Here is a 20,877-nt window from a genome sequence, read left to right as displayed (position 1 = left end):
CGTCCCTGGGGCGGTGGGGAGGGCGGCGGGGTCCGGTGGGCGGGGGGTGGGGGTTTCTCCGGGACTTCGGTCTCCAGCTCTCTGCCGAGGCAGAATCGGCTGCCTCCGGGGGCGGCCGGGGCGCCCCGGCATCTGCTCATCTTCCAGGCAGCCTGGGACCCTCGCGGGATGGGGCTCAAGACCAGACCCTTCCCCCCAAAAGAGATTCCAGCCACTTGTCGGGCGACTGGCAGGAACCGTCACTCCCGGATATGTGGAGAAGTCCTTACTTCAAAGAGTCTGTCCCACTGGCAGACCAAAGTTCTGATTTGTAATTTGCAATTTGAAAAAAACCTCACCAGAGCCTAGAGGGTAACCTGCTTGCGTATGTATATATGTATGCATGTATGCATTCATGCATTATTTATTTTAAAGGAGCCGGCTGGGGAGCCAGAAAGGCCAACAGGACACTGCCTTCAGGCAGTTGGCAGTGCACCCTTGCTGTGTCTCAGCTCTCCAGGATAATCCTACACCCAGAGGGATTGGTGCTTTCCATTTTTGGTTAGGTGGGTATGGGGTAAAGAAGATGAATATGAACAATATTGCGGGGGAGGATTCACGTTTCAAAACAGCTGTCTTCCCCAATCCTTCGGTCTCCCAGTCAGGCCTGAACAGAGGCAGACATCAGCAGGGTCTGTTTCTCCAAAGGGCCTTTAGAAGTTTCACTCCAGGCGGTGGTAAGGAGCCCCTGGCTGCACCACAGGTTGGAATCTGAGTCTCTGGAGGTGAGGCTGGGAAGTTACCCAGCTAATAAGCTCCCCAGGTAATTCTCAAGCACCATTTTAAGAGCCCAGACTCTGTGGAAAGCTGACCCTAGTAGTTCGGGAGGCCAAGGATGAAAGTTCAACTGGGGTCAGTGGGACTTCAGGGGCTGAACTTGCAAATGGATTCATAGCTTCTGAGGATTGGAATAGATTACCCCCAGACTCTGGGACACTGGCCACTGCTATCCCTTTCAATACCTGAAGTGTTGCAAAAGCAAGTCCTGTGAAGTTCCTAAGGAGATTTTGTTATTTCATTCATTTATGCGTGCATGCATTCACCCATTTTAAATAGGTAATCATGCACATGGTGTATATTTCAAATAATACAGAAGGGCTAAAAATGAATGGTCAGTCTTCCGCCTGCCCTGTCCCTTGTCCCTCAGATCACTCCTCCTCAAGAGCAACTACTGTTGTAGGTTTTTGTGTGTATTCCTTTAAGATATTTTATGCATATGTAAGTATTCATGTATTTATGAATACATATGTATACATGTGTATTTTTTTCCCTTGACTTTTTTCCCTTTTGACTTCCTCTTTTTCTCTTGACTTTATCATTTGTTGACTCTAAGTGTGATGTGTCGGCACACTTAGAGATGCCTTTTCCCCTCAGTTTTATTGAGATATAATTGATATATAGCACTGTATCAGTTTAAGGTGTGCAGCATAATGATTTGACTTATGTACATCATGAAATGGTAACCACAAGTTTAGCGAACATCCCTCATCAGATGTAGATCCAGAATTAAAGAAATAGAAAAGAAATTTTCCCCTTGTGATAAGAGCTCTTAGGAGTTAGTCTCTTCACAACTTTCATAGATAACACAGCAGTGTTAATTATATTTATCATGTGTACAGTACATCATCAGGACTTATGTATCTTATAACTAGAAGTTTATACCTTTTGACCACCGACCTACAATACCCATCCCTCCGCCCTGCCTCTGATAATCAAAAATCTGATCTCGGAGTTCCCGTCATGGCGCAGGGGAAACGAATCCGACTAGGAAGCACGAGGTTGCGGGTTTGAACCCTGGCCTCGCTCAGTGGGTTAAGGATCCAGCGTTGCCGTAGGCTGTGGTGTAGGTCACAGATGTGGCTTGGATCCTGCGTTCCTGTGGCTGTGGTGTAGGCCAGCAGCTGCAGCTCCAATTGGGCCCCTAGCCTGGGAACCTCCATATGCTGTAGGTGCGGCCCTAAAACAAACAAACAAACAAACAAAATCTGATCTCTTTTCTATGAGTCTGTTTGTTTCTTTGTGTTTGAAGTATAATTGTCCTACCACACTGTGTTAGTTCCTATCATACAACATAGTGATTGGATATTTCTCTGCATTTCAATAAGTCTAGTTATGATAAATCTCCATAAACAGATATTAGTTATTAACTGCATTCCCCACACTGTTCATTTCATACATGTGACTCATTTATTTTGCAACTGGAAGTTTGTACCTCTTAATCTCCCTCACTTATTTTTTTCCTCCCCAACAACTTCCTCCTCTCTGGCAACCACCTGTTCTCTATATCTATAACTATGTTGGGGGTTGTTTTTTTTTGGCTTTTTAGGGGCGCACCTACAGCATATGGAGGTTCCTAGGCTAGGGGACTAATTGGAGCTACGACTACCAGCCTACACCACAGCCACAGCAACGCCAGATCTGAGCCTCGTCTGTGACCTACACCACAGCTCACGGCAATGCCGGATCCTTAACCCACTGAGCAAGGCCAGGGATCGAACCTGCAACCTCAAGGTTCCTAGTCGGATCCGTTTCTGCTGCGCCACAATGGGAACTCCCCATTTGCTTTATTTTTTAACATTCCCCTAGCATTCCTAATGATAAATATTTAGGATGTTTCTAATCCTTGGCTATTACGGATCTTGCTACCATGAATATCTCTGTACATACTTCTTGGTCCAGTTTAATACTTAGAAGTGGAATTTCTGGGTGTAAACACAATGTGAATTTTAAATTTCAATAGATGTTGCCAAATTGCCTTCAAAGGAGACTGCACCAGAGTTCTCTTGTGGCACTGTGGGTTAAGAATCTGGTATTGTCATTGCAGCTGCTTGGATCGCTGATGTGGCACAGGTTCGGTCCCTGGCCTGGGAACTTCCACATAGCACAGGTGAGGCCAAAAAAAAAAGGACCTACATTTCTGTAGGTGTGTGTTTGAGGGCCCCTTTGTTCCTTCCCACTGGTATTCATGGAAGTGATTTATCACAAAGTACAAAGCTTTTAGAAAGGGAGGGTGGACTGAGTTAAATGCATGGACGATTTCAGAACACTGAGGGCACACAGAAAAAGGCTCACCAAGGTGTTAGCCGATGGTCTCCCAGCTGCACTCCTCCGTGTGACTTCCCTCTTGCTTTGGGTTCTGTTTCAACCTCATCTCTGTAGACGTGGGCAGGTTCCTTAACTCTCCGGGACTCAGTTTCCATGACTTTAATATGAGAATCATAATGGCTCCCTCTAGAAGATTAAATCAGACAGTAGAATTACATAAGTTGTGGCATCTGATCATTGATTGTTTGTTTGTTTATTTATTTATTGTCTTTTTGCCATTTCTAAGGAAAAACCTCCATATGGAGGTTCCCTGGCTAGGAGTTGAATCGGAGCCGCAGCTGCCGGCCCACACCACAGCCACAGCAACTTGAGATCCAAGCCGCGTCTGCAACCTACACCACAGCTCATGGCAATGCCAGATCCTTAACCTACACTGTGCAAGGCCAGGGATTGAACCTCAACCTCATGGTTCCTAGTCAGATTCATTAACCACTGAGCCATGATGGGAACTCCTGATCATTGTTTAATAAGTGATAGCTATCCTTCCCTCAAATTCCATCCCCAAATTTTTTTTTTTTTTTTTTTTTTTTTTTTTTTTTTTTTTTTTTTTGTTTTCTTTGGGCTGCGGCATATGAGTTCCAGGCTAGGGTTGAATCGACTGTAGCCACCGCCTACACCAGAGCCACAGCAACGCAGATCCGACTGTGTCTGCACCTACACCACAGCTCATGCACGCCGATCGTTAACCCACTGAGCAGGCAACCGACCCGCACCTCATGTTCCTAGTCGATTCATTACCACTGCCCACGACGGAACTCCATCCCCAAATTTTTATTTGGAAAATTTCAAGCATTCAAATGTCAAAATTTAGATGTTGCAAAAAACAGTGCACTTGGGGAGCTCCCGTTGTAGCACAGCAGAAATGAATCCGACTGGTAACCATGAGGTTGTGGGTTTGATCCCTGGCCTCAATCAGGGGGTTAAGAATCCTGCGTTGCTGAGGCTGTGGTGTAGGCTGGCAGCTGTAGCTCTGATTTGACCCTAGCCTGGGAACCTCCATGTGCCGAGAGTGTGGCCCTAAAAAAAGCAAAAAACAACACAAAACAAAAAAACCCAGGACATTAAATACTCATATGCTCTTCACCTAGATTTACCAATTCTTAACACATTGCTGCATTTGCTTTCTCTCTCTCTCTTTCTTTTTTTTTTTTTGACTTTTTTTCGCCATTTCTAAGGCTGCTCCCTTGGCATATGGAGGTTCCCAGGCTAGGGGTCTAATCGGAGCTGTAGCCACCCGCCTACACCAGAGCCACAGCAACGCAGGATCCGAGCTGCGCCTGCGACCTACAGCACAGCTCACGGCAACGTCGGATCCTTAATCCACTGAACAAGGCCAGGAATCAAACCCACAACCTCATGGTTCCTAGTCAGGTTCGTTAACCACTGCGCCACCACGGGAACTCCTCTCTCTCTCTTTTTAAGTGTGCATTTTTTTGAGACTTTGTTGTCCATATCATGACATTTTACCCCTGGATACCTCAGCAGAGTTCCTCCTAAGAACAAGCATGTTTTCCTAATATCATCACACTTATGAAATTTATGCAATACTGCCATTGACATTACAAGCCATATTTAAATTTCCCCGAGTGTCCCAATAATGCCCTTCATAGTTCAATTTTATAGCTCTTCTATTTAGTATGTTAATCCCTACCTAGTACTTCCCAGGGTGAATGGATGCCTGGAGGAGAATGGACTTGTCCCCTCCTCCGCTCCAGGGAGAAAGTGACCCCCACAGCCCTAGACCCTGGCATTCTTTGGGGGCAGGTAATCAATAACCGAGTCAGCAGGGGTGATCACAGGCAGAGCAGTTTCCCATCTAGGGATTGTCCCACCAGCCTTCTTTGCTGAAATTGCCTCCTCTGCCTGACCCCAGGCACCCATGCGAGCAGTACAGAAAGGTCCTGCCTGCCTGTCTGGTGGGGTCTCTGCTGTCTCCTCCACCTCCCCCACTGGTCCCCAATCATCAAAGGCAGCCATTCTGGCTCCAGTGAGGTCTGGCTCCTCAGTGGCACCCTCAACCACAATTCCCCACCCCACGACAGCCCAAGGATGAATTCTTAGGGAGCGTCAGGCTGGCCTACCCCTAACTTAACTCTGGGATTAAAGGTTGGAATGTCTGAGACACTGTCTTTTTCCTGAAATCTTTCTGTCTTTTTTTTTTTTTTTTTTTTTTTTTGTCTTTTTGCCTTTTCTAGGGCTGCTCCCAGGGCATATGGAGGTTCCCAGGCTAGGGGTCTAATCGGACCTGGAGCTGCCAGCCTACACCAGAGCCACAGCAACACGGGATCCGAGCCGCCTCTGCTCACGGCAACGCCAGATCCTTAACCCACTGAGCAAGGCCAGGGATCAAACCTGCAACCTCATGGTTCCTAGTTGGATTCATTTCCGCTGCACCATGATGGGAACGCCAATCTTTCTGTCTTAAAGCACTTTCTATGTAGCTCTCCATGGAACCGAGACAGAGTCACACTGCGGCCACTGCCAAGTCAGATGATAACATCTATGGACACCAATATCCCTCTCTTCTTCCCTCCCTCCCTTTCATTCAGTCATTCATTTATTCATTCATCTGACTTTTAAGCTGTTCCAGGGATTCTGTTAACTGCCCCACAGTAAACTTGGATAAACCATCTCCTTGCTTCCTGCCTCAGTTTATCCTGTTGTAACCTGGGAAAATTATTTCCTCGGCCCAGCCACCCTTCAAGTCATAATATCTGAGAGTTGAAGGAAAAGGCAGGATCATGAGGGCATCACTACAGCAGAGGGGGAACTTTGCAAAACTGAAGGAAAGACTAAAAAGCCATGTTGGGCGCCATGTTGGGTCAGTGCCTCAGTGGAAGAGGGAGGAGAGCCGGAAAGGTGTTGTGGGAGCTGGGGGAAAGTCTCTGAGCTCCCAGACCTCTCCTTCTGAGCATCCACGGAGAAATGGTACCCACTACACCTAGATCTCAAATTTTTTTTTTTTTTTTTGCTTTTCAGGGCCGCACCTGCTGCATATGGAGGTTCCCAGGCTGGGGATCTAATCAGAGATACACTGCCGGCCTACACTGCAGCCACAGCAACGCTAGATCTGAGCCGTGTCTGTGACCTACACCACAGCTCACAGCAATGCCAGATCCTTAACCCACACTGAGCGAGGCCAGGGATCGAACCCGCAACCTCATGGTTCCTAGTTGGATTCATTTCCGCTGCACCACGATGGGAACTCCTAGATCTCAAATATTATTACAAGTGTCCTGACAGCACAGAGAAGGGGAGAAAACCATCAAGTGCCCAGAATGGAAGGGTCAGTTGGGCCACAGAAGCTGAGGGCCTCTCTTTACTCTTAGCAGAAGAGGGTCAGGCCTGAATGGGCACCTGCTGTGAACAGGTCTGAACCAATTTGGCCCTTTGGCGATTGTCAGATTCTTATATTTGCAGCCACTGGAAATGAGAGGTGAGTGGAGGCTATTTGTCCTCTCTTCCATTACCTCCTAAAGGTGGGCCATTCAAAATGGCCAAGGCCCAAATCTGCCACATACACAAACATTTATTAGCAAGCAGGCACCAAAAGTGCTACCACCTGCTTCAAGGGAGTTGGCCTGGTCTGGTTCTTACCCATCATTCACGAGAGGTTCTCGAAGATCTTTCTAGCTAACTCCATATTTTGAAAACCACTCATTTCACCAGTGAAAGATTACTTCTAGCACCCCTCAAGCACATCCAGCCCACTTGTGTGGATTTTTTTTTAATTTTTTTTTTTTGTCATTTTTGTCTTTTTAGGGTCGCACCCTCGGCAAATGGAGGTTCCCAGGCTAGGGATCTAATCAGAGCTGTAGCTGCCAGCCTATACCACAGCCACAGCCACGCCACATCCAAGCTGCATCTGCAACCTACACCACAGCTCACAGCAACGCCAGATCCTCAATCCACTGAGTGAGGCCAGGGATCGAACCTGCAACCTCATGGTTCCTAGTCGGATTCATTTCCGCTGCACCACGACGGGAACTCCCGACCAGTGTGGATTTTGATGGCTTTTGAAGTGTTTATGTAACCACCCTCAAGAGTGCAGACTCCTGATTAGATGCTAACTAACCACTCTAGGAGTGAGAGTCAGCTTATTATACAAAGGCCATGCCTTTTAGACTGAAATAGTTAAAAAAAAATTCTGGAGTTCCCGTTGTGGCTCAGTGGTTAACGAATCTGACTAGGAACCATGAGGTTACGGGTTTGATCCCTGGCCTTGCTCAGTGGGTTAAGGATCTGGCATTGCTGTGAGCTGTGGTGTAGGTCGCAGACACAGCTCGGATCCCGAGTTGCTATGGCTCTGGCGTAGGCCAGTGGCTACAGCTCCGATTAAACCCCTAGCCTGGGAACTTCCATATGCCGCAGGAGCGGCCCTAGAAAAGACAAAAAGGCAAAAAAAAAAAAAAAAAAATTCCTCCTGCGTCAATATAACAGAATGCTAGTCTGTGCCTGGTTCTCTAGGTAGCACTTTGGGAAAAAATGAGAACCTAAGAACTGGCCAGACTACATTCAAGTCCCAGCTTTGCCACATATGTGCTGACGTAACTTTGAGGGTGGGGGATGCTTATGCTTTCTGAGTGAATTCCTCGTTTGTAAAATGGTTGTTAATAATTCTTACATCTTAGCCTTGCAGAGAGGTAGTATGGTGTCTGGCACTTAGCAAATGTGTATAAACGGTAGCTTTATGTTATTCATTCTTTGAACGAATATTGGCTGGAGGTCACAGGTTTACCAGATATGCCCTGGATGCCTCCTACACTTAGTCCAGAGGTGGTACCTGCTCCCAAGGAGTTCTCTTTTTTGCAAGATTGCAATAGTTAAGCAAGATGGCTTGAGAGACAGTAATCACTTGAGGAGGACTGGTGAGATGTTTGACATTCATCTTCCCCATGTCCTGGGCCTTCCAGAGACCTCATCCCCCAACTCCGCTCCTTTTCTCTGAGCAGGACTCTGGGTTCTAAAGAGAATCCCTCCTGCTTCATAGAAATCTTTCCTAATCAAAGCAATCCTTCTTCTGTCTTCAGGGCCTGTTCTCAGTTGCTGTCAGAAGGAGGGTAAAGGGGAAGGAAAGCAGAGGAGCTGGGGAGGGGCCTCTGATTCCTAGGAGCCCTGGGGCCAGTCCTGGTCCAGCCTTCTGCTTCAGGAGCAGGGGCAGAGCTTGGAAGCTCTTGGGTTACAGAGAAATCTGGAGGCTTTTGCTACGGCTGAATCTCTGGGAGCAGCCAGAGCAACCAGGGGCTGGGTCACAGAGGTGCAGTCATCATCCAAGTGGGGCCGGGAGGGCAGGCGGTGACCAGACAGGCAGAGAGGTGCAGGGTAGGAAGGAAATGAGATGGCCCAGCGACAGAATTCTGTGTGTGTGTTGGCGGGTGGGTATCCTAACGCTGAGTGTGAATCCTTCTTTCATTTATTTATTCAGCTACTCACGAACAAATATTTACGGAGCACATCCTATTTTCCAGGCACTGCAAGGAAATGAAGAAGGGTGGCAGGCGTGACGATGGACTCAGGACATGGGCTTCAGAACCAGACATCCTTGCTGTTGAATCCAGGCTCTTCCCAGTGGGGAACACGGGGAAGAATGGATGCAGTTACCACCTGTGTCCCCACAAAGGATCTGTTCAGGGAAGCTGTGGGCTCTGGAGCCAGAGAGAGCCAGGAGGAAGGGGAAGGGAGGGGATCTGCATTTGTTTTTTTTTGTTTTTGTTTTTGTCTTTTTGCCTTTTCTAGGGCCACTTCCTGAAGCATATGGAGGTTCCCAGGCTAGGGGTCGAATTGGAGCTATAGCCACTGGCCTACGCCAGAGTCACAGCAACTGGGGATCCAAGCTGAGTCTGCGACCTACACCGCAGCTCACGGCAACGCCGGATCCTTAACCCACTGAGCAAGGCCAGGGATCGAACCCTCAACCTCATGGTTCCTAGTCAGATCTGTTTCCACTGGGCCACAACGGAAACTCCCTGCATTTGTAAAACAGGGAGCAGAATCCTAATCTTTGAGGGTGGTTGGCGAGGTGGAGATTGGGGTCTGCCCCTGTGCCTGGCATATCTTAGGCACCTAGTAAGTGTTGTCAAAGGAGGAGGGAACTTGAAGGTCTAAAGGGATAAAGGACTTGGAAGATGTGCAAAGACTAGGGACTTGGAAACGAATTACTAAGAGGAGCAGGTGAAGGAGGGCCTGGTGGAGAAGGATGCTGATGAGAAGGTAGGCAGTCATTCCCCATGCAACCTCACATCACAAAATCCTGGGGGAACTAATTAAAAATATGCAGAGGAGTTCCTGTTGTTGCTCAGTGGTTAATGAATCCGACTAGGAACCATGAGGGTGCGGGTTCGATCCCTGGCCTTGCTCAGTGGGTTAAGGATCCGGCGTTGCCGTGAGCTATGATGTAGGTTGCAGACGCGGCTCAGATCCTGCGTTGCTGTGGCTCTGGCGTAGGCTGGTGGCTACAGCTCTGATTAGGCCCCAGCCTGGGAACGTCCATATGCTGCGAGAGCGGCCCTAGAAATGGCAAAAAGTCCAAAAAAAAAAAAAAATGCAGTCAGACCCTGAGCTTTGTGATCAGGCTCGACGGTCTGTATTTCCCTGCTCCTTAGGACTGGTAGGGAGCCTGGTAGTGATGGGTTTGTCATACATCATGTTTTGACTCTCCAGTCACCTTCTCAGAGAGCAGCAACAGCCCCGGAGGGGAACACAGGGTAGAACCGATGTGATGATAACATATATCAATGCAGAACGATCTGTCCAGGGCAGCTGTGGGTTCCCCAAGCAAGAGAGAATGGGGGAGGGGGGACTCAGTAGGATGGGGGTTGGGGAGGGGAGGGGAGATGGCAGGGAGGGAGAAAGGGAAGCTGAGCTGGGAGCTAAGGGAGCTCAGGGGATGAGAACCTGATAAATCCAGCCAACCAACTGGGATGCTAGATCATTTAAAAACGTGCAACATCCTGGTTTGAAACCAGCTGATTTATTTCTCCATCAGCTTTCCTCACAGATGAAAACAACAACTGCTCACATTAGCGGGCAAGAGGGGCTGGGCAGGGACCAACGCCAAGGAGGTAGCAGGTGCTGTGGCAGCCTGGGGAACCCCTCAGCTTCCCCTCTAAGCAGCTGCTTCTGACAGGAAGAGGCCTACGGAGTGGGTTTTGGACCTACACGCAGGGCGGCGAGTACCCTCTGCTTCAGGGCTACCAGGTTCCCCCGCAGGGCGCCTTCCAGGGCCTGGTTGCTGTAAGAGTGGGCCAACGAGCGCCCCAGAATTCACAGAGAAGGGAAGACGAGAAATACCTGAGCGGACGAGACGACCTCCCTTCCTCCAGTAGGTTAGCATCAAACCGGTGGGTCCCCTTTGATCCATCAGACCTTTGCCTCCTTGCGTTCTGATGGTTCCGATCGTCAGGCTCAGGCGCAGGGTTTTGATGAGAAGCATCAGCGCTCATATCCTATTGGAAGCTCTCCTTGCCAATGCCTTTTTGTGAAGGGAGGTTTGTTCAGATGACCAACCTGTCTTCCCTCTCAAAAGTCCTGTGTGTGACCTCCGACCTTCTGGGTCGCCAGAGGCTATCTCTTAGCGCCATCTAGTGGTCAGCGTGGCTTATTTTCCTAAAGGACCCTGAGCTCGGGCATTCCTCCTCCCAGCCCACCTAGGGACATTCCCTTCTGATCTGACCATGGCAAGCTTGGGTCACTTTGAAAAGTGGTGATTGTTGAGGCTTTAAGCTCTGCCTAAAGTGGAGGCTGTAAGCTCTGTGTCCTTTGTCCCTGTTCAATTTTACATAGTTTCAGGGAAGGGGATTGGAGACGAGTGGTATTAAAAGACTAGGGTAAAATAGGAAAAAATGGAATGAACATTCTCCTCCTTCCCCGCACTGGTCACCCGGCTCTGGCATGCATAGACCATCAGCTTGGCACGTACCCCAGGCATCTCTCACCCAGCGGTGGCACAAGAGCAGGACACAGGAAGAGTCTTTTCTGAACCAAGGACAAATTGAGTATTAAGATTCATCTTTGCCACAGATCAAGTGATGGGACCTGGAGCTGGAACCAGACTGCTCGACTCAGAGCACCGAGGGAATCCACATACTGGGAGCTTTTCTTCCAGAGAAGTGAGCTTTGGGATTTTCAGAGAGGTTGTGTGGGTAGTGCACCTTTCCAAAAAGGAATATCCACGTTTCCTGGTTCTGAATTTCCTAGTCCAGGTCCAGAAGAGGGAGCACTAGCCCTTTCCCCTCACAGAGGGGTGCCCACCCAAAGGAATGAGGTAGAACCAACGCACGGGTCTTGTACCCAAGAAGGCAGGTCGGCAACAGAGCAGAATGCACTGATTCCTAGGATGAGAACAGGCCTTGCTCTGGGGGTGATACGTGACTGCTGCTCCTTCCAAACACTATGCATTGTTCATTGGCCACTGGGGAAACATTCAGATGGTTTCTGGAATGGCCTGACCCTGAAAGGAGGAATTTCCCTGCAGGGTACAGGGAGTTGTGCTTATGTGGACCCAGAATCTCTGGAATAAAGATACTCTTGGAAAGAATAAGATTTTCTTGAGAAGCAAAATTTTGAAATAAATCCATTGAAATATTCATAATGAGAAACTTCCCTAAATATACTTGCTACTCAAGCCAATGGAATAGTAAGGTGCATCTGTAGAAGTGCACATAAATTAGAAACCATTAATAGAGGTAAGGATCACTAAACATTTTCTAGGACCTTTTCCTCCACGCCAAATTCCTGTTCCCGCCAACAGGGTTTTATGATTCTTGTGTCCTTGAACTACATGGTTAAATATTTTTCTCTTTAGGAGAAGGATATTTGAAAGGACTGAATTGCCCCCAATATTTATATCAGCAATAATAACAAAGAAGAAAAGATACAACTTAAATGTCCATCCAGTTGGAACTTAGTAAATAAGATTCGTGTAGAAAATAAAAACCTATGCAGGGAGTGCCCATGTAGTGCAGCAGAAAGGAATCTGACTGGTAGGATACAGGTTCAATCCCTGCCCTTGCTCAGTGGGTTAAGGATCCAGCGTTGCCATGAGCTGTGGTGGAGGTCCCAGATAAGGTTTGGATCCCACGTTGCTGTGGCTGTGGTGTAGGCCAGCAACTGTAGCTCCGGTTTGACCCCTAGCCTGGGAGCCTCCATATGCAGTGGGTGTGGCTCTGAAAAGCAAAATTAAAGAAAGAAAGGAAGGAAGGAAGGAAGGAAGGTAGAAGACTTTTCCCCCAAACATTAATCATGATAATTTTGGGGTGTATAAATTTGGTGTAATGTTTTTGCTTTCTGCTTTGTTCTCTTTATATGATATGAATGTTTTACAAGGAGTGTGAATCATTTTTCTAAGAAAGCTATTAAAATGTTTTAAAAATATTGATCTCCTCAGCAAAGTAGAAAGCTGAGATTCAAGGAAGTTGACAACTAACTCAATAAAGCCACAATCTGCCAGTCAAAGAACCTGAATTTGCCCTCATAACCTCCCATACTTCGAGTTTAATGCCAACTCACTGTCTCCAGCTGGTGAAGCTCCTGGGCACGGATACAGCAAAAGGGAGAGCTGGGGACCAGTGCTGAGCTCAGAGGGCACTCACATGCTTTTGATATTGCCTGGATCCTGTTACCTCTTCAGAGCAATTAAGCTATGACCACAACAGCATTACCGGATTCCTGTTAGACACTCTGTTCTCGTGGTCTGGAAGTTGTCCAGGTCTTGAAGGAGCAGACACAAGTCTGGGGGCAGAGTTAAGTTGGGCCTAATTCTCTAATCCAAGCTCATTTTACGTCCTGCAAGGGAAATGACATATTCAGCCATGGTCCCCACTTGAGGAGAGAAAGAATGTGAAGCTAGATGCATGGAATCCAGAGGCTTGATCTTGTGATGTTCTGGGTGGGAGCAGCATGGTGGATGGTTCCAAGGAGAAAGTCTGGCACCCCTCTTCCTTCCCTCTGCCCCTTCTCGCTCCTCCCCACCCACCCACGCTCACCCAGGCTCCTCGACTGCAGCACCAGACTCCCTTGTGATCCTTCCTTCGATGCTCTTCGAGTGTTGGGCCATCATCCAGCTCTCCTCAGCCGAGCAAAAAGCAGCAGTTAGGACAGGGGGTGGGACCCCTGTCATCCTACCACACGAATTTAGATGTGGATAGTGAAAGCTCAAGAATACGATGGAGGCGTTCCCCTCGTGGTGCAGCAGAAACGAATCCGACTAGGAAGCATGAGGTTTCAGGTTTGATCCCTGGCCTCGGTCAGTGGGTTAAGGATCTGGCGTTGCCATGAGCTGTGGTGTAGATTGCAGATGCAGCTCGGATCTGGCATGGCTGTGGCTGTGCCGTAGGCCAGCCACTACAACCCCAATCAGACCCCCAGCCTGGGAACCTCCATATGCCATGGGTGTGGCCCTAAAAAGACAAAAAGACAAAAAAGAAAAAACGAAAATGATGGGGTGTTTAATCTCCCATCACACAAATGACTTACCAGGTCAAGATGAGGCCCCTGAACGACCAGTTCCCTTCTTAGCCTATGCACTCCGAACAGACATACAGTTCCAGAACAAATCCCTCAGCCCCCCTGTGGTCTTCCTTTGTGTCATCAAGAACCCTGCTACTCTTCCTTCCCTGTCCCTGGACCCCTCTGCCGTACTCCCTGGGGAGGTCATAGCTCTACACCTCACATTACTGCTCACAGACACAGAAAGAAATCTGCTAAAGATGTCAATGTGCCTTCCCAAGTCTGTATCTTACAGAAGGGCATGAGAGAAAGCCAACCTTAACCTAAGCTGTGGGCAAGAAAGAAGGGCAAAGAGTCTTTTGTTAGAAAGAAGTATATGAATTTGCAAATACGCATCCATTTGGAGCCAGTGCCTGAGCGTTTATTTTATAAACCAAGTGTGCTAGACTAAAGCCTGGCATGGAAAAAGCCCTATCTGAGAACGCAATAATCACAGACCTTCTAAGGCATGAGAAGAACAAAATTTAAGTCACTAGGAGCCCAGGGTAATGCTTGTTAGGGATCACCGTGTATTGCTCCCTAATCCATATGCTTAGGTCTTAATTTTATTACCCTTATGACTAATCCTTAGCACAGTACATGGTACATGAATGGTTGTTGAATTGAATAACAGTTTCCTTGAAGTCAGGAATTTAGCCCTCACAACAGCACAATACTAGAGTAGAGGAGACCTTAAGCATATAACTTACTGGAGTTCCTGTTGTGGCTCCATGGGTTACGAACCTGATTAGTATCCATGAGGATGCGGATTAGATCCCTGGCTCTGCTCAGCAGGTTAAGAACAAGGCATTGCCCTTATAGGTTGCAGTATCCATGAGGTTGCAGTATCCTGATTCGTATCCATGAGGATGTGAGTTCAATCCCTGGCCCCTCTCAGTGGGTTAAGGATAAGGCATTGCCCTTATAGGTGTAGGGTGCAGATGAGGCTTGGATCTGGTGTTGCTGTGACTGTGGTGTGGGCTGGCAGCTGTAGCTCTGATTCAACCACTAGCCTGGGAACTTCCATATGCCTGCAGGAAAAAAAAAAGGTATATATAAAACTTACTAATTAGTTGGCATCTGAGATTAATAGGACACCTCACCTGAACTAATTCTCCAGACAAGATGGAGTCCCTGAGATCCTCAAGCCACCCCTCAGGCTTATGCAGCCTTTTCTGAAGGTGGCAGGGCTCTCCTAGAAAGAGCCAGGATGAAGAGGGTAAGAAGAATTGAAACAGGTTTTATCCTACCCTCAGTGATACAATCCAAACACCCTCCTCACCTAGTTCCCAGGGATCAAACCTGCACCACAGCGGCAACCTGAGCCACTGCCGTGACAACCCTGGATCCTTAACCTGCTGTACCACAAGGGAACTCCTGGGACAACTCTTTTGACTCAGACCTACAAAAAGAAAGATTTTCCCACTCTAACCCATCTCAGGATCTAGTGGGGCCAAGAATCGGGTCTTGGATGAGAGGTTGTGATAGAAATTTGTAACCTATTCGTGTCGCCATGTCCCAAGACATCCTTCTGCAATCACTGCAAAAGGCTGAAATTTCTCTTTGAACTGATCCGGTGAAGTTGGGGCAGGCACACAATGTCCCCTCAGGCAGAATGGCTTAGATAGCAGCGCGAGAGAGCTTTTACTTGCAAAGCCTTCTCCTAACCAGGCTCTCCTTAACAATACCCCTTTGTCCCTACTCAGACGACTAAGCTCCTTGTATCCCGGCAAAGGGAGGCACGGAGGGGAGGTGACTAGCTCGGAGTTTGGTTTCTAATCTCCGGGGCAGAAATTCTTTCAAATTTGCCCAGCACCTGGGCTGACTGCTGAGTCAGAAATGAGAGCAGCTGGGGACGGGGATGGCTCACCCCATGATTCCCAAGTGTCCTAATCAACTCTATTGTCCCCCCACCCCCCAATTTACAATCTTCACAGTTAAACTCACCTTAAAACTATGAAATGGCGTGTTCCTATTTTCACTTTGATTTCTTTGAGTTTTGGCATTCCCTCTCCCGTTAATTTACTGCTAGTCTCATGAAGCTGCATTCATTTTCAGGGCTGTCTCAGGGCTCACACATGAATGTCTTAATGCTTTATGGATGAATTCACATGATCACAGAATGGTGAGTTCCTCATTTTCAGGCTCAAGGTGTTCATGAATACTGCATAGTTCTTATCCACTAAAAGAAAGAAAGAAAGAAAGAAAGAAAGAAAGAAAGAAAGAAAGAAAGAAAGAAAGAAAAGAAAAAGAGAGGACATGACTTTTAAATATCGCTAAAGTACGAGCATACGTTATTTCGAGAGCTCTGTGAAAGTACATCCTCCTTACCCACATGGCCATGTGGACAGCAAAGCTTGTGATAAACCTACAGGCAATTTGACCATTTTCCTGAAGTTTGATGCCTCATCCCCCTCCGCTGGTACCACTTTCCACCCCCTTAGAGGCATTGGATAAACATTCCAGGACATCCTGAGGAGTTCCCGTCGTGGCGCAGTGGTTAACGAATCTGACTAGGAACCATGAGGTTGCAGGTTGGATCCCTGGCCTTGCTCAGTGGGTTAGGGATCCGGTGTTGCCGTGAGCTGTGGTGTGGGTCGCAGATGCAGCTTGGATCCCGTGTTGCTGTGGCTCTGGCGTAGGCTGGTGGCTACAGCTCTGATTAGACCCCTAGCCTGGGAACCTCCATATGCCACGGGAGTAGCCCTAGAAAAGGCAAAAAAGACAAAAACAAAACAAAACAAATTCTAGGACATCCTTACTAACCTTTTACACCTACTTCCCTTATCAGGGTCCATCCATTCCTGAGCACAGCCTGTAGCTGTGCAAAGCCCCTAAAACGCTGACTTGTTTTCCAGCTCTCTATCCACCCCAGCATAAGCAGTGATTTTATTCAGCAATCTAAGCTTTCTTGTTCCAGTACATTTCAGAGCTTCTTGCTACCTTCTGGAAGCGTCTATATTTCTCCCTTCCCCTTTGCTCATAGGCAAGAACTTTATGGGGCTCTCGGTTAGGGTGTACATTCTCTGTGCTGCTTGCTCCCCACCCCCAACCACGTGCCATGGGCATGTGCATTTCCGGGACTGCCTGGCAGCCCCTCTCTTCCTTTAGGTAACAGCACTTTGATTTCTCTGTCACGGCATACCTGTCATTGTGATGTGGATGCTAGTAGATCTTACATCAAGGTATCCTTGCAGCCCTTCTCTGGCCAAGAGGAGGATGTCTGACTCAACTCAGGCAAATTTGACTCTTACACTTGAGCAGAAGTGATAAAAAGATTGAAGTCCTGGAGTTCCCATCGTGGCACAGTGGAGATGAATCTGACTAGGAACTATGAGGTTTCGGGTTTGATCCCTGGCCTCGCTCAGTGGGTTAAAGATCCAGTGTTGCCATGGCTCACAGACTCGGCTAAGATCTGGTGTTGCTGTGACTCTGGCGTAGGCTGGCAGCAACAGCTCCGATTCAATCCCTAGCCTGGGAACCTCCATATGCTGCAGGTGCAGTCCTAAAAAGACCAAAAAAAAAAAAAAAAAAAAAAAAGATTGAAGTCCTGTTATTCTGGTAGCAGAGCCCTGAGGAGATGCTCAGTTACTTCCCACGCCCTGAACTTCCAAACTACCCTGGTCCTAGCCCTTTCGCGTCTTATTTGCAGGCATCGCCGCCAAATCTGTGAGCCACCTGCTCATTTCCTGCCAATATATTCCTTTTAGACTTAAGATAGCTAAAGCCGGATTCTGTTGCTTGCAAACAAAGAATCCTAAATGATGTCGGTTCATCCTCCCTAGCCTCTTTATGCCTCTTTCCTTCCTATTTCAAGGAAAGGCTGTTACAGAGACCATGCCCCCCCCCCGCCCCCCATTTTCAAACTCCAGCAGATTACCTTGACCTCTTCTGTTACCACCAAGACCACGCCCATATCTTCTGGAGTTCCCGTCATAGCTCAGGGAAACAAACCTGACTAGCATCTATGAGGACGCAGGTTTGATCTCTGGCCTTGCTCAGGGGGTTAAGGATCCGGCATTGCCATGACTGTGGTGTAGGTTGCAGATGTGGCTTGGATCTGGCATTGTTGTGGCTGTGATATAGGGCAGTGGCTACAGCTCCCATTCAATCCCTAGCCTGGGAACCTCCATATGCTTTGGGTACGGCCCTAAAAGACCAGAAAAAAAAAAAAACCCACAAAAAACCCCAAGAACATTTATTTCTACCCTTCTACTAAGCCATTCACAAAGTAGTAGCTCCTGTTCATCGTAATTTTCATGATGACTTTTAAAGGGAACAGGAAGATTTCTGTATGTTTGTTAGGAGGGCTGGTTCCCTGGGGGTTCCTCCAGTTCTTTCTCGCCCAGCTCATTTTCCTGTAAAGCTGGTCCAATTAATTCCAAACTCAAGATTGCCTTTGACTTCAATACTTGCTCTGCTTCACCCTCACGTCTCTCCTTTTTAATCACAGCATCTGGGACAGATTATGCAAAGTTCTCTCTTGGCCCCCCATTCCCAGGCTCCTGCTCCCTCCCAGGTCCTTCCTGCTCTGGCTGCTGGCCCAGTTCCTCCACTGAAATCACCCTCTTGAGCAACCTCTCTCCTGACTTGTGGTCAGAGGACAACCCCCAGAGAACCACTTCTGTCTAATGAGTATATAGACGTCTTCCTGGTTCCCCTTGAAAGTCATCGAGAAACTTACGGCAAACAAGCTCTACCGCTTTCTGGTTTGCTTTGCAGGAGGGCAGAAAAGTTCTTGTTTTTCAGAAAACATGGTAAGGACCTAACCTATTCAAGTCACTTTAGAGATTACAAAGACACTTGAAAGACTCTATTTTTTTTAAACTTGCCTGGGGTTAGGAGTTCCCGACGTGGTACAGTGGTTAACAAATCTGACTAGGAACCATGAGGTTGCGGGTTCGATCCCTGGCCTTGCTCAGTGGGTTAAGGATGTGGCGTTGCCTTGAGCTGTGGTGTAGGTCGAAGACGCAGCTTGGATCCCATGTTGCTGTGGCTCTGGTGTAGGCCGGCAGCTATAGCTCCGATTCGACCCCCAGCCTGGGAACCTCCATATGCCACGGGAGCAGCCCTAGAAAAGGCAAAAAGACAAAAACCAAAAACCAAAAAATTTGCCTGGGGTTAGAAGAGAGATGTGGAGAGAATGACCATTAACTGCTGATGGTGGCAGGGACTTCAAACTATGTATTAAGTGCCTGGCACTCTGCTCTGTTCCTAACATGCAAAATCTTATTTATGCTGGCATCAGCCATGGGGTTGACTTTTATGGCCGTTTCCATCTTGCAGATGAGGAAATAGGCTCAGAAAGTTTAAATAAACTTCTTTAAGACACTGGTGAGGATGTGGAGTCTGAAATCAGATCCAGGTTGCTTTGGTAAGACAAGAAGCCAAAGGAGGGGCTGGCATCCTTTGGTGTGTGTTAGTGTAGTGGGGCTTGGTGTGTCCATGGCCCTCCACCCTGAATCTGTACTCGAATCACTAGAACCACTACCACTATGCCTACCTTCACCCAGGGCCACGCTCCCCACCCATTCCCACAACACACGTATGCATGTTTCAGCATTCTTTGGGTGAAAAGCCAGGGGACCCACTCACTGCTACAGATGCTATTTTTATTATTTTATTTTATTTATTTGTTTATTTTTGCCTTTTTAAAAATTACTCAATGAATGTATTACATTTATAGTTGTACAATGATCATCACAACCCAATTTTATAACATTTTCATCCCAAAGCCCCAGCATCCCCCCAGCCCCCAACCTCACTCCTTTGGAAACCATAAGTTTTTCAAAGTCTACAGATGCTATTTTTAGGTCTGCTTCTGCAGCAGACACCTCTGTCCTGTCCATACCTGATCTTATTTGAAATCTTCTAGGTGCAGATGGAAAAGACCTTGGGTGGGGGTGTCAGAAGACCTGTTTGAACTGCATTCTGCCTTTAAGAGCAATATAACCTTGATCAAACCATAAATCTCTCTGCGCCTTGATTTCCTCATTTATAAAATGGTGATGAAAAACAGCTGCCTTGGAGTTCTTGTTTTGGCTCAGTGGGTTAAGGACCTGCCATTGTCTTTGTGAGCATGCAGGTTCGATCCCTGGCCTTGCTCAGTGGGTTAAGGATCCAGCGTTGCCACAAGCTGTGGTGTAGGTCGCAGATGAGGCTCCAACTTGGCACTGCCGTGGCTGTGGTCAGGCCACAGCTGAAGCTCTGATTTGACCCCTAGCCTGGGAACTTCCATATGCTGCAGGTGCAGCCATAAAAAGAAAAAAAAATAGCTGCCTTACCCAAAGAGATAAGATATGTCAATTGTAAGGCAATATATAAATTTTTGATAGGAAGAAATGATTCCTAATTTAGGAATGAGGAAGACCGAGATGATGGAGTTATGTCCTTGGGAGAGCTGGATAAAGTAGAGAGTGGCAAAATCTTGTTCCTTAGTTTCTAACTCTTCCTTCTTTTGGATTCTGTAATTGGCATCTTGGCTTCTATATACTATGGCTTCTCTACTAATATTATATATGAAAATGTTTTCTTTGATCTCAAAGGTTTTTTTTTTTTGCCTCTGATTTTGAAAGACAGACAAACATTCTGTGGGCCCTAAAAATATTGTGGGTGCTAGGCACTGCACTGTACTGAAAGGATTAATCACCCCAAATTCAGATCTTCTGTCTTAACAGCCCGGTATGCTTTCCTTTGCCCAATGCTGCCTCCCAGAGCCAAACGGGAGCAGAATCAGCGGCCAGCCACGGATGAAAAACCAGAGCAGAACTGGGCCTCCGAGGCAAGGGGGCGCCAAGGAGGTCCCTCTTCAGCAGGTGGGTTTTGCTGCTAGACTCAATGAAGCCTCTTCTTGCCCAGATGTTCTTGAGCAGGGGCTGTCTCCTGACTCTTCAAGCATAGCCTACAATACCTCACTGTAGCCCTGATCCCTTCTCCCCCATCCCTGCATTACCCCCAGCAGAAAACAATTTCCTGTTATTGAAGGCTTTCTGTACTGAGGACTCTCCATGCATTATGCAATTGTATGCTTAGGGAGTAGCCATATTATCTCCATCTCAGCGGAGGAAACTAACTCAGGAAGCCAAGAGCTCTTGTCCCTGGCACCACATGGCTGTGTAATTCCTCTAGTGGTTTGAGAAACCCAACATAGCTCCTTCTGCCTGTGTCAAACTCCAGTGCGTTCCTTCTGGGAAGAACCATCCACTAGCCCAAGAACAAGGTGTGTATGAAATGAACGGGCTTAGAACT

General features: G+C 47.6%; 1 long non-coding RNA gene across 1 annotated transcript; it reads left to right on the top strand.

The window, feature by feature from the left end:
* Positions 74-8,862, top strand: LOC110261620. Its single transcript, XR_002345984.1, has 3 exons — positions 74-545; positions 2,864-2,926; positions 8,613-8,862. It is a non-coding gene; the product is annotated as an uncharacterized LOC110261620 (long non-coding RNA).

The sequence above is a fragment of the Sus scrofa genome, chromosome 7 (assembly GCF_000003025.6).
Source record: "Sus scrofa isolate TJ Tabasco breed Duroc chromosome 7, Sscrofa11.1, whole genome shotgun sequence".
Lineage (NCBI taxonomy): Eukaryota > Metazoa > Chordata > Mammalia > Artiodactyla > Suidae > Sus > Sus scrofa.
This window is presented reverse-complemented; position numbering and strand designations above follow the sequence as displayed.